This window comes from Heterocephalus glaber, unplaced genomic scaffold, assembly GCF_053883595.1.
Source record: "Heterocephalus glaber isolate CG9 unplaced genomic scaffold, H.glaber_assembly_v1.0 deba00000347, whole genome shotgun sequence".
Classification (NCBI taxonomy): domain Eukaryota; kingdom Metazoa; phylum Chordata; class Mammalia; order Rodentia; family Bathyergidae; genus Heterocephalus; species Heterocephalus glaber.
The window spans coordinates 15,960,576-15,975,211 of NW_028258143.1; the positions used below are offsets into that span (position 1 = coordinate 15,960,576).

The 14,636-nt window shown below is 38.1% G+C and overlaps 1 protein-coding gene across 1 annotated transcript in view; it reads left to right on the plus strand.

The window, feature by feature from the left end:
• Dpp10 (dipeptidyl peptidase like 10) overlaps window positions 1–14,636 on the plus strand; it is a 1,332,172-nt gene that overhangs the window by 91,016 nt on the left and 1,226,520 nt on the right. The gene's annotated exons all lie outside the window — the stretch shown is intronic.

Below are 14,636 nucleotides of genomic sequence, written 5' to 3' on the forward strand. Positions count from 1 at the left end.
GGAACAGGACAGAGTGCATGAGCAGGAACATCAGCACATTAGTAAGACAAGTAAGATCATCTAATAATAAAGATCAGGTTTACCAGAGCATATTATTCTCTGGTATAAAATTGGCATGATGATATTGGGTAACTTAGTGTGGACAATTCTCAGTGCATCTGACTCTTGGGACTCATTGGTTCACACCCTGCTGGTGCCCGCTAAATGTAGTACAGAGCTATCCTACTGAGATAACATTTTATGAGTCCTCATGCATCACCACTTCTTTTCTCCTGTGTTGGGTGATCTGTTTCATATGTCTTGTTCATTTGTGCTTTACTTATTTTTTATTAATTCAATTTTATTTATTTGATTTGATTTTTAGTGGAGCTTTTACTCCAGTAGCTTCTTTAAAATGGGTAAGAGGGAAATATTAAACATATAAACATCTGAAAGTGTCTTTATTATTACATCATTTTATCTACTAGTTTTCCTGAGTATAGAATTTTACATTAGCAATAATTTTCCTTCAGAATTTTAAAGGTATCCTTCCAATGTTTTTTGTTTCCTGAGCTATTGTTGAGAAGCCTGAAGCCATACCACTTCTTGTTCTCTTCCTCTCACTTTTGAAGTTTCCAGAATTATATGATTCTACTGTATTGGACACTCATGAAGTGCTTTAACTTGAAAAACTCTTGTTACTCATTTCTAGGAGTTTCCCTTGAATTACTATATCAAGTGACTCTCACACTTCTGGTTTTTGGAAGTCTCTTCCATTAAAATTTGTTGTTTGGATGTGGAACCTTCTGTATTAGTTAAATCATTTTCTATTTTTATTTTCTTTGTTTGATTCTACTTTTTAGTATAGTGCTTCAACTTTATCTTACTCCTCTTCAAATATTCATTTACTTTTCTTTTTGGGTTTTGAATTTTCAAGACAAAATTTTGTGACTGCTTTTCTTACATATTGTCTTCTTTTTCCTATGTGCATCATCTTATTTCTCTGAGAATATAAATAACCATTTCTTTCCCCCTTTCCCTCTCTTCTATTGGCAAGGTTTCTATTTTCTCCAAATTTATTTTTGTTCTGTTTTTAATTTCAGTCTTTGTGTTCCATTTTAAAGGAGATTCTCTGTCTTAAAGGATTTCCTTTAACCTAGCTCCCCATTCATGATTACCAATAGGCTTTTCAGAAGGGTCTTTGAAGCTGATTGTCTGGAATGCTGTCCACTTTGAGATTTCTGAGGAAAGGATGCCCCAGTTCTTCAGTTACTCCTTCTTGCCTGGTCAGATTTCTCAGAGAACATTCTCCCACTCTTCCTCCTCCAGCAGTGGAAATCTGACAGCTCTATTGGAGTTTTGACAGTCGAACTAAATATTTGTACATAGTTATTTATTTCTCTTGTTTTCAGCAAGGTACCCACATTTTCAGATTTACCTTAGATCCCCAGAGACCCTGTTTTATTTATTCTTTCTTTTTCAGAGTAACCTCAAGATTATTACCATATAGGAGAAATCCTTTGAGTCATGGGGCTGGAGAGAATGGTAATGTGGTCTACCTGTGTTTGAAGTACCTTCATTTGAACCTTTCTTTCACCTCTTCCATCTTTCTACCTCCCCATCAGTTCTCAAGGTGCCAAAATGGCCACTACTGCAGTCATATTTCTGTTACTGGAACAAGTGCTGAGATGTCAGCTTACAAGGTACAAATGTTGATTTTGGCTCATGGTTTTAGAGGTTTAGTCCATGTCTGGTGTGATTGGCCTTAATGCTTCTGTGCCTGTGATGAGGCATCTTATCATGGTGGTGAATGCAGGGAAACCAAAAGCCACTCACCTGATGGCTAGGAATTGAAAAACTAAGAGGATGATACTGAGTCCCATAATCCCCCTTTCAGGTTATGCCCCAGTGACCTAAGACCTTCCAATAGACTCTACCTCTTAAAGGCCCCACCATCTTCTTATAGCACCAGTAGACAGGGATGAAGCCTTTAACACTTGGGCCTCTGTAGCGCATTCCTGATTCAAAGTACAGCACCAACTTATTGAGTCCTTTGAAGATACTATGCTGTAACTTGGGTTGTTTTTATTTTCCTTAATACGGAGTTAGGTTTCACCTTTCTCAGTTCTGTCAAGTAGAGTTGTCTCCTTTCTTCTTTTGAGCACTTTGCATGGGGTTATGCCATTACAATAAAACCATCCAGTGGGTTTCATGAGGTTATAATATTAAACGTGTTTTATCTTTCACCTTAATCCATCACTCAACTGGTATAATTGCAACATTAAACTTTCACCTATTCAACAAAAACTTCTTGGCATTTATAAAGAAGAACACCATCTTGTCTAGACAAATCTAAGGGTGATTATTTTGATATCATTTCTTATTAAGTTTAGGATAGTCAAACTTTCTTATACCAAACCCACTAGGTAATGGTAATTTGCTAAATTGGAAAAATGAGGTCAATTTTCTATTTCTTAATTTTCTTTATATCTCAGTAGTTTCTCCCAGGTCTTGAGTTAGAATATAAATTAAGCCAAATTCAGATGTTCTTTCTGCTAATCAATCCCACTGAAATCCCAAATCATGCAACTTTACATCTTCTAATGTGGAAAGAATGAGTAAAGCAGGGAGTCATTTTTCACCCTGCATGTCTTGCCCCCTTTACATCCAATTATTCACCAAATTTGGATTATTTTACTTTCTACCCTCTCCATTTGGCCCTTTTATGTTCTACCTAATGCAAACCCCTCAAATCTTCCTACTTTATGTTATAGACTGATTTTTCTGAAATAAATATGACCATATTGCTTTCTTTTAAAATTATTGGATAAATCCTTATTGTTTTAAAATAATTTGAGCTTAGGGCAGCTCAGAGAATTTTCGTGGTGAGGGGGCTGTCCTGCACCAAAATCTTTCCTCTCCTTTTCACCAGGGCCTTCCTGGCATGAGCACTTCCGTAAGGCCACATATATTCCAGATGTTCGAGGCAGGTGCTGAGCCATTCCATGCAGCTGTGTCTTTACACATGCTGATCCTTCTGGAGAACACTCCTTACTCCTCTTTTTATCCTTCTAAACCAGCCTGGGACTTCTAGGAGTCTCTCAACCCTTTTCCCCCGAGGCTGAGCTCAGAATTCCTTCTCCACACTTTTTTTTTTTTGGTATGGGGGATCAAACTTGGGACCTTGCACTGCAAGGCAGGTGGTGGAACCACTGAGCTAAATCCCTGGCTCACACTTTCTTTTTATTTGAAAATTTTTCAGCCAGTGTCCCTGGAGAAGTGAGTTGGGTAAAAATAATTGGCTCACAGACTAGAAGGTAGTTTGTACCTTCTGTTGTATCAATTTGCATTGGCTTGCATTACTGAGTTTCTATTCTCTCTTAGAGTTGTTCCATTTCCTCCCCTCATGTCCTGCCAACAGTCTAACCCATTGTAAAATGTTTCCCACTATAATAATATTGAAACCGAGAACTGTCAAAAGAGGAATCTTTTCCCTTAGGGATATATTTTACCCACTTCCTAATTATTTGAGCCATTTTGATTTAAAATTCACTTTCTCCCTTTTGATTGTGATAACTTTGGACTATTCCTAATTAGCTGTTTTATCTAGCTCTGGGTCTCACTTGTGTTATAATTATTTGCTTAGATGTCTATAAATCAGGGCTAACATCTCTATCTTTCTTAACATCTTTCTGTCTTTGTCTGCTACTTGCCTCCCAAATTCCCTTTGCTAGTGTCTCCTACTTAAAGTTTGCTGTTAGCAGCCTTTCAATAAACCCATCTAAGGATTTAGGTAGTAGTTTCAAAAACATTCCCAAATGTATTTGTGTTACTAGACAGGACCTTGGATGCTTAAAATGCCTTATGATCCCAAATAATGTAGTTTCCTATGGAAAGGAATTTTGTAGTGCTGATTGGGCAATTGTACCAAGATTATCTGGAGGCAAGAGGCCCCTTTTCTTCTTCCATCTAAGTAAGCTGATTGCACCTTAGACATGTTTGTGTTACAGGCCGTGGTTTCCAATTCCTATTACTTTAAAAAATTTTTGGCTAGTGCCCCTGGGGATGAGATTTGGATAGAAGTAGTTTGCTAGACTCCCATGAGATCTGAGGAAGAGGTATTTATTTTAGTGAGTTTATTCAGAGAATAGCAAGCACCTGGGAAGTTAAGCCGATTACAGAGATAAAGCAGTTAGGATCTCTCAGGAGGACGGGAATTCATGTGCATTCAAGAAAAAAAAAATCAGTGTTCTCTCCTGTATAAGGAAAACTCTCTCTGTGGAAATAGGTTGTTTACATTTTCAAGTTGGCAAACTCCCTTTACAGCCATCATGCATCAAATGGAGAAGGGATGCCTCCCTCTTTTTTTTTTAATCCTTGGTGTGCACAAGGAAAATCCCTTGAGATGGATCATCTTGAAGCAGGAAAGATCATAACAGCAATGATAAGAACAGTGCATCAGTGAGTCTCAAATGCATCTGGGAGACAGAGTACGCTTTGCAAAGGACATTTGCTTCCATTCCAACTCGTTTGAGTATTATGACAACCTCAGGAGGTAGATAGCACAAGAGCACTGTTATCACCATTTCACATACAAAGCACTTTGGTTGAGGAGCGTAGGGTGATTTTTTCCAGAATCACAGAGCTAGTCAGTGCAGTTTTGGAGCTACTGACTAGATTTTCTGAGAAATGCTGTCATAGAAATGGCTTCTGTGCAGTGCCAGCACACAGAAAGCCCCAGGGCATGAAGAGAGTTCAAACCTCCCCCACCCAGTCTGTGGTTCTGGAGTTCTGCAGATTTCTATGGCAGTTCTCAGAAGGGGACAGAAATGTAAACTGAGAAGTTCCATAATAACAGTTTATGGCTAGCTAAGACTTTCTTAGCCAGAAGAACTGATGCTTTCATTTTTTCTTGTTACTTGATGGGATCATAAGTCTCCGGAGAGATATTATAGATTTGATGGGTGACCTGCATTGATTCACTTTTTCTTTATGATGCCTTGGATCATTTACCTTTTGATCTGGTATTCAAGGACCTGCTCACTCTACTTGATAAACATAAAGAAAAGATGAGGAAAGGAGAGTGTTGTCCAATCCTTCCAGCTTCCACAGACTCCTCTGCATCTGCTAGCCAATCATTTTAGAATCTTAGTTTGTCTTGATTTTGGAGACCTGGTACAAACCCCTCTTGTAACAGAGAAGAAGATTGAAACTCAATGGACTGAAGTGGTCTTCTGAAATCCAGAGACTGAATTCATGACACAGTTGAAACTCTAGTCAAAAAAGCCAGTAGTAAAACTTTCTACAATTTACCTAGCATCTACCATGTGCTTGCTACAATAATATGCACCTATATATCCATTACTTTATTGTTTCTAGCATCTAGAAAATTGAATGTTGTTATTTTCTTGTTTTGTTAGAAGTCAGGTTCATTTGGGGGGTGGGGCAAGTAGAGCTGACATTTGAGGCTAATTAATGTAGCACAGACCTATTTCTTGCTCATGCTACAGTCCAGTGCAGAGCAGTGGGTGGGAGATGTGGCTTTAGGGAGGTCTCTTTTACCCTCACAGCTGCCAGAGGACCCAGACCGAGACAGTCTCCAACTTTTGGTAGAAGCACATTTGGAACACACAATTCCAGATTGGCTGGGATTGAGGAGACCCCCGAGAGAATTCATATCCACTTTTCTGCACTTGGGTCTATACTGGGACAAAATAGTCTACATCCATGACTTAACAAAGGAGAGGTTTATTTTGGCTCATATTTCAGTACATGGTGGCTCCAATGCGGAACAGCATGGCAGAGTGCCATAGCAGAGAAAAAGTGTTCTTTCATGGCTGCCAGGAAGCCAAGAGCAAGGAGGAACCAGGGATGGAGATAAAGAACCAGGCCAATCCCTGTGTGACCTGCCTTTCCAACAAGGGCCTATTTTATTTGGCCCTGTGTAACCCAGCTTCTTTCTTCCTTTGGGCTTCTCCCTCTCACCCAGTGTGCTTTGGCTCACTTGTTTTCTTCCAGTTCTCCCATATTTCAAGTGCTGCTTTGCCTAGATTTTTTTTCCATATGCTGCTGTTCCCTCTCCCTGTTTGCCCCTCTGTTCTCTCTGTGCTTGAATTCTTATGTACCTTTCATTCTTTGGCTTAATTGCTATCATTGACCAGCTCTTAGTCCTAGCATATAAAAATAAAGGATGGTTTGCTCTTTCCTGAACATTCAGGACACTATACATTGCCTGGTACAAAGAGTAAAGTGAATAATTATTAAGTGACTTGTTAATGCAAGAATGAGCTAACATCAGATTCCCACATACAACACTTTACTTAATTTTCTAAAATACAATGGTATAGCCATAGGAAGTACATCATTTGTATCACGTGGCCAAGATCAAGTGCAAATACATCGCTTAGAACAGTAACTGTATACTATTAGTGATATTGTTATTATAATAACAAGCATTTTGCAGATAATAACTCCAAATATTTCCACATTATTAACTTTTTATTACCAGTATATCATATATTTTAATATTTTGATTGTTAAAATATATTATTGAGTGTTGGGGGAATGTGTAACATATTTGCAGATTTGCATATTTTCATATTGGCAGATACAACCAATTCAGCCTTTTTGTAAGACTGATGAAGTGATAATATTTTCCAAATAAAAAATCAAATGTAATCTGCAAAAGGATTTTTGTATTGCTACCCAGTGTGAAGAAGTACCTAATAAGAGTATTTTTGACATCATAATATTGATATATCTGGGGCAATTTGATGGTTTGGAAGACCAGTGCTATACAATACATGTAATTAGAACTGTCATGGAAAATCTGAGACAGAAGGTTGTCATCTTGTCAGAATTTTACAGAAAAAACTTATTGAAAGCTTGGTATACATAGGTATTTTAAAAGATTACCAGTGAGCTATAAATGAGTGGTATTAACCATTTAAATGTATGTTTCATAACTGGAATATTTTGTACAAACTTGATGAGATTAGCAATTCTTTTTAAAGACCATTTGGACAATTCCTTAAGGAGCACTGTTCTTGGTTTTAAAGTTACACAGAGAAGCCATTAGACTGGAACAATTAAACAAGTACTCAATATTGAGTTTGCATAGCAATAATATTCAGATGGAGCCATATTAAGTATTTCTGTCATGCCATTTCACTGATAACATTTGACAGTACCTACTGTGCACCAAGCTGTTTGTATTTTGTTATTGTTGACTGATTTAATTGCATCAGAACTTGAATTAAAAGTTGTATAAAAAGGAAGGCTTTAAAACACTTTGTCTTATTATAGTTTGGTAGAAATTCATCCGATCCTTCCCTTTATCTCTGAGTACAATCATACCCTTCTGGCTACTTCCCAAACCAGACACAATAAAACAATACTGTCCCACTGTTTCCTAGTCATAGCTTCAGAAGAGCCTAAGGATCACCTTCAGATCCACACTCCGGAAGCTCACACTCTCCCTGGGAGGGAGGCTTTTCCCAGCTTCTGTCACAGCTTATGAACAATCTCTTTAGTCATTTGCACACCTTGTCCTTGCCACGTCTTTAAGAAGTGAAAAAATATAATCTGCGAGAACATTTCATATGAGAACTCATTCTTTTTTCTTTTGGTACCGGGATCAAACTTGGGTCCTTGGGCCTGCAAGGCAGGCGGCAGAACCACTGAGCTAAATCCCTGGCCCGAGAACTCATTCTTGACTGAACTCTCTTGATCACTTGGAAAATAGTTTCTCTGGCAAATGATTTGACTTCTGGTGGAGGTGAAGTCGTTGTTTTTCTCAGGCACTATAGTTGTGTTTTACATGTTCAGGAATCTAGCAGGCTCTCTCTCCTAAAATGCAGGTATAGCTTGGATTCTCTTGATATACTGTGGTTGTCTGGGTATCTGGGGCTGGGGGAATGTGAAGTTTTTATGACCTGATTTAGTGACTCTTGTGAACGTACTATCAGCCAGAGGAGTCATACCTGGGAGATGACGCTTTGGTGGCTCATCCTCCCCTTTCTGTGCCAGCTTCCTTGTGGGTAAGCCCTACTATCCAGGTGTCAGAAACACCAGAAAACATGGCAAACTTCCTTCTCTTACTCTGAAAATAGAGAATCAGGTCTTAGTGCTTTAGCCTTCCTGTACCTATTTGAGCCGATGAAAGTGCTAAGTTTAAGTAAAAAAAAGTTAACCTTTGTTATATATAATAACACAAAAATGATAGCTTACATAACCAACATTGAGGAGTTCATTATATTACATAAAACTGATGCCATCTTACTTGGCTATTTAGAATATATTTATGCTTTAATTTTTTTCATAACATTTTAAACTTGTAGAATTTTAATGGCCAAATCTGCTTATATCATACATTGAGCAAACAGTATAGAAGAGGCACAGTATGATAAAAACTATTTAAAATATCACAGAAGACAATTAGAAGTAAACAGTTGCCATTGTATAATGAGCAACTATGTTTTAAGTATTAAAAATTTCCTGTCTTGTTTTCAGCTAAGAGGAGAAAATGCAAGCATAAAAAGAAATCAAGACTGAATCTTTAGAAGGTGCTATAAAAAATCAGTGTTTGCTTTTGAGTAGAACCATGTCTCTAAGGCTCCTTATCTACCTGTACACTTGTCTGGCAGGGAATGACGTGCCCAGTCTCACCACAAAGCCAGGTGTGCAAAGGCCACATTTGTCTTTCTTTAAGGCTAATTTTTTTGTGGGGGAGAAATGGACTTTTAGACCTGGATTTGTGTAAGTCTTACTCACACAATGCTTCCAGGCCCTTAGTTGAAAGCCTCCCCATTTGTGTCTCCCTCCTGTCTCTCACCAAAAAGGGAAAAAGAGCTTTGGCATAGAAGATCTTTAGTTGTGGGAGATACCACGCTTTGCTTGCTTTGTGGCCCTGGGCTCTTTCCTCAGATAAGGATGACAGGGTTTCTCACCTGTAAAGTGGTAATAAACACCACAGTGCTTCAGTGAGATAAAAAATGAGAGAGTCCATGTAAAATATTCCTAGCACAGGCTCTCAAACATTGGTAATTGTTTCTCCTGAGGAAATGGAGTATCCTCATAATGTGGGTTTTATGACAATTTGGCCTGCTTCTCATTTCTTAGGATGAGAGCTTTCTTAGGAGTCTTTTTGGCTCTACTTCCTTATTCTCCAAAAATGCCTGAAAACTTGTATAAAGAAAGTGCTGGCTTCATACAAATATACTCAGGTTTTGCTCAAGAGACTAGTGCTTGTCTTTTGTAAGTTAATTAAAAATCATTTAACCATTTTCTCCACAAAGGCTAGATTAGTTCTGTAAAAGCTTTTTGAAATTTTCATTCCTGAACTGAGGATACTGTGGTCTGTTAATGCCAGCACTAATTGTTAAAATTCACTTGTTATAAAAACAGTTTCACTGTCTTAACATTGTTGTACTTTTTCTTCCATTAGAAAAGTTAACTTAATTCATAGCAGCTCCTCTTGCTTTATATTGCTGAGCACTTCTAAACCACTGGCCGTATATCTTGTTTTGGTGCTTCTGCTAAATGAAAATCCAAGGTCTCCACCTTTTCCCAAATGGCTGATTTCTGTAATTCCCAACTCCAGTCAGGCTGCACATGGATCACATCCTCAATCATTTTCAGCTCCTGAGCTTCCTAAGGAAACATGAGTCAGACTCCGTAAGAATAAGGCAAAGAGGAAGGCAGCTTACTACATTTCTTTCTAGGTAGATTTATTCCATCCTGGGAATCAGCTGGGGTTAACTGTTATTCTCCCTTTCACACTAATGCTTCACTCTGCCTCCCTGTGGCTGAATCAGACTAGAATTTCTGTTGACTTTCAGAAATATTCCTCACTGCTGCTGTGGCGTGTATGAGATCAGGGAGTCGACAAGAGATAAGGTCTCAAATCTCTTCAGATACTCCCCAGGCTTGCTCTGCTGCCAAGTCATTAAGCAAGGCAAATTCCTCTCCCACACGGGTTGTTAACTTTTATTTGTCCAGTGCTGCTCTTAAACATGGCCAGCCTGAACTCTCCTTTATCCTTGGTTGGAGAAGAGAATGCTCAGCATCTGCTTTGATCTGCTGACCTATCTCGGATGAGCCTTGGGAGACAGCTTGGTCTTTTTGGCCTCATTCATTCATTCATTCATTCATTCATGAATTCATAGTTTTAATGCAATGAATTTATTTCGGTCGCTTACTATTCAGCATTGTAGATGTGAGCGATATGTTAGTGTGCGTGGCAGACTAAAAAAATATTCTTGTCTTTCTGGAGCATGCTGTCTCTTAGGAATAGAGAATATGCATAGTATATTAGTAACTTTATGTAGGATAGTAGAAGTGATAAACGTTGCTTTGGAAAAAGTTGCGAAGGGTATGGAAGATCAGGAACGTCAAAGAGAGGGGTTTACTGCTTCAAATAAAGAGAGTTTCATTGAGAAATGACATTAGTCAAGAAGTGAAGAAGGTCAAGGAATGAGCCTTAAAACCCTTGTTAAAGCAGTCTTGTGGTGGCAAAAATTTAAGATGTACTCATTATGCTTCTTTTATATTCTTGGTAGTGTTAATCATTGAGGCATACTTCTTAAAAATTATGCTTCTTGCCTTAAAAGAATGTATAGGCTAATGTAAGAAACAGATCTAGTATAGGTAATAGGAAGATGCTATAGATGTTGATAAGACAACAATGGGAATGGAATGTAATGCTGAAATTGCTATGAGGATGCTATGAGAACATAAAATGGTTTGGGGAAGGTAATTCTGCTAATCATTTCTCTTTGCCAGCATTTGAAAAATAATATCATAGTGTAGACTACTGAAAAAAAGATTTTCATGTGGTGAAAGTTCAGATTTGTTTAGCAAGGACTGTAATAAGCATTCCACTTTTGAAGACTCTCTTAAAAATAATAAATGATCTGAGAATATTCTCCATAAATAAATTATTCACTTCACTTTGAAATATTTCAAAACTTATTGAGTAATTGAATCCTTGGGAAAATCTGGTCTGAATCAGGTTCAATAAATACACTTAGTAAGGATGGTGACAGGTTGGGTGTCAGGGTGCCTTGGGTCTAAGATAGAACTAAAATGAATTCAGTCTGGGCATATTCTTCTTGAATCCCTACTTTTTTTTTTTACTCCTAAAATGAGTTAAATCATCTCTGAAGGCCACTGTGGTTCTGATCTGCTTGAGTCAATTGGACTCTTTCCACAAAACCCTATGAGAAACTCAATGTAGATTCATTTACTTCATAATATTTATTGAGAGGCTACTATACACTACAAAAAGCCCTAGGCTGTGCAGCTACAGGGGTGAAAGGTAGAGAGAAGGTCCCTGACTGGGGGAGCACACAGTCTGTTAGAGAAGATGGATAACTAATGTGTCAGCATAAATGAGGCATCTCAGAGAGTGGTATGTGTAGGAAGAAACTGCAACAGCAGCAACAACAATGAGCCATATGGTAACTGGGGAGAGAGTAACCAGATGTGACTAGGACCCTTTCAGACTGCATGGTTCAGAGAGGTAATTGAAAAAGGTGATATTTTAGCTGCGACCTGACCACCAAGAAGGAGCTAGTAATGCAATAACATGGAAGAAATGGTCCAGGCAAAAGAAATGATGAAAGCAAAAGTCCTGAGGAAAAAAGAGAATGGTGAGTTTGAGGTTTGGATAGAAGGTCATTATAGCTGGAAGGCAGAGAACAGAAGAAGAGGTATGTCTGGTGGCAAAAGTTTTGTGTGAAAGGCTGGACAGAAGTAGTTTAAACCTTGTGGGCCACATTGTCTTAATGACAGCCACTCAACTCTCATATCAAAAGCCAACCCTGACTGGTATTAAATAGAGCATGTGCCTGTGTTCAAATCTTTATTTATAGCAACATATTGGATTACACCTGAGAGCCATAGTCTGCAGAGACTGTCAGGTTGCAGCCTATTTCCAGGTTGATGAACTCATCAAAGTTGTGGTAGAGTGGTCCAGCCTGACTCCACAAGGACAAGATACCCTGTACTGGAGACCCTCATCCTATGTACCTTTTCAGATGGATATTCAGGGGTGTCCTTTATCATACCTTTATTTTATAACAAATGAGTAAATGGAAGAAGGTGTTTCCCTGAATCCTCTGAGTAGGAGAGGATTATGAAAATCCCCGATAAGCAGCTGTTGGTCAGAGGTATGGGAGGCCCAGACTCTAGAGCGGCATTTAAAGTGAGGGTAGTCTTGTGGACTGAGCCTTTAATTTGTGGCATCTCACTGTAACTCTGTGTAGATAGTACAGGAATTGAGTTAAATTTTAGGATGCACAGGTGGTATCAGAAAATTGGTCAGTGTGGGAAAAAATGTTCTTCCTAATATGTGAAATCTTAAAAGATGACAAGAAAGTAGAGAAGAACCTATCGTTAGACAAGAGGTAGGAAATAGAGGGTGGGGTTATAAGGGCGGTAATAGGGGGATGGATTTGAGAAAAAAACCCACACACATTTGGTGTCAGAAGCATTGAGAGGAAGGAGAAAAGCATTGTACTTTTATATTCATTGTACGTTTATAACCATTATATGGCCTTTTATTCCTGGTTGCACTCTTGGCCCTGTAATCCATTCTCTGAGCACAGTTAGTGTAGCCTTTCACAACCTAATCTGATCACATCACTCTGCTAAAACCACTCTGAAAATCTCATCACATTGAGAAGGAAATAGAAGCTCTTTCCTGAGATCTATAAAGCTCTCTGCAATCTGTTCAGAAGAGGGTGCCTGCTTCACATGCCAGGCACTAGTCTGGGCTTCCTGCACCTTTGACCTACAGCTTATAAATTAGGGTTTCCCACAACCCCTTCCTCTAGTTCAATAATTTGTTAGAATACACAAAACTCAAAACACAGCTACTTCCATTTACTGGTTTGTTATATAATCAAGGATATGATAACTAATACAAAGGAATGGCCCAATGAAAGATATCAAAGACAAGAGTACTAAGCCCAAGATCTTGTTTCTGTGAAGTCCTCCCAAAACTTCAGTGTATTACCAACCTCAAAGCTCTCTGAATTCCATAGTTTAGAGATTTCTATGGAGGCTTCTTTATATTGACAACTAATTTAGTCTTCAATTCCTCTGCCTCTTCCGGGAACAAGGAGTGTGGGGTTGAAAATTCCAAGGTCCTAGAGATACCTCAAAGAGCTAGGACTAGAGGTCCCATTTGATCCATCTATTCCCCTCCTGGGTATCTTCCCCAAAGAATTAAAAGAATATTACCACAGTGATATATGTGCACCCATGTTTATAGCGGCACAGTTTGTAATACCTAGAGCTTGGAAACAGCCTAAGCGCCCATCCATTGGAAACTGGATAAAGCAGATGTGAATTTTTTTTTTTTTTATAAAATGGAGTACTACTGAGCCATAAAGAATGGGAAATTAGAAACATTTATAGCTAAATGGATGCATAGTGAGGACATACACTTAAGTGAAATAAATAGGACACACATGTGTAAATACCGAATAGTTGCTCTAGTGTGAGAAACTGAAAGTGTAAATAAGGATTAAAATGAATAATTGATAATTTAAAATAGGAACCAAAGGTCCAAAGGGGTAGGGGAAGTAGGAGGGGAAGGGGAAAGGAAGGAAGGAAAGGGAAAAATTATGAGAAAAGGAATAAATGGAAACAAAGTCTTTGTAAACAGTGAGGGGTGGAGGGGTTGAAGCGTGTACAGGTAATGGGGAAAAAATAAGAACCAAGATACATCATGTACAGGTACAAGCACCCAATGATAAATGTAAACATATTTTATACCTAAAATGTACCAATAAAAGAATTTAAGCAAAAAAAAGAAATTCCAAGGTCCAAGGCAAGAGCTCACCCAGAATTTCCTCAATAGAAGAAAAGATACTCCCATCACCCCCAAACTTCCCTAGGATTAGGAGCTCTGTGTGAGACACCCCCTGTCACTCAGGAGATTACACAGGTTTAGATGCTATGTAGCAGAATTTAAGCAAGGACTAAAATGTACATGTCTTATTTCACAGAACTTGATTCCTACCCTCACCAAGTTCACATATAGAAAGGTGTGGCAGAAATAGAGAGCTACTAAAGTCAGATTTTTTTTTTTTAAAAGATTCATGATCTGTTTTCTCCAGGAACTTCCAGTCACAAAGAGGTACCTTGAGATCATCCATAGCTCAAAGCTGGCATTTTGCAGGGGGCACCAAGCAAGAGAAGCTATTTTCCAAGTCTTTGTCAATTAACAGAATGGATTTTAATGCTTAAGGAGGCATTTAAGCCTGCTTTCCTCTGTGGAAGATCCATCAGCCATACATGGTCATCGAGCTGTGGAAATGTGGGCAGTCTGATCAAATAGGTGCAGCAACTGTGAGATTATACACTAGATTTGAAAAGCAGTACAAAATTCAATCGAAAAAATCAAAATACTACAACAATTTTAGTATATATTGAAATGACAGTACCTTGAATGTATTAAGTTAAATAGTAATTTTAAAACTTCATATATTAAAATGAATATATGAATAACATAAATATGTTGAAAAATCAACATATTATTTATTAGTTTATGTTTAATATAAATATTATATTTATAAAATCACATATTAATATGTTAGCCAATATGTCATACTTATATTAACATATTAGTATAAATAACTATACTTATA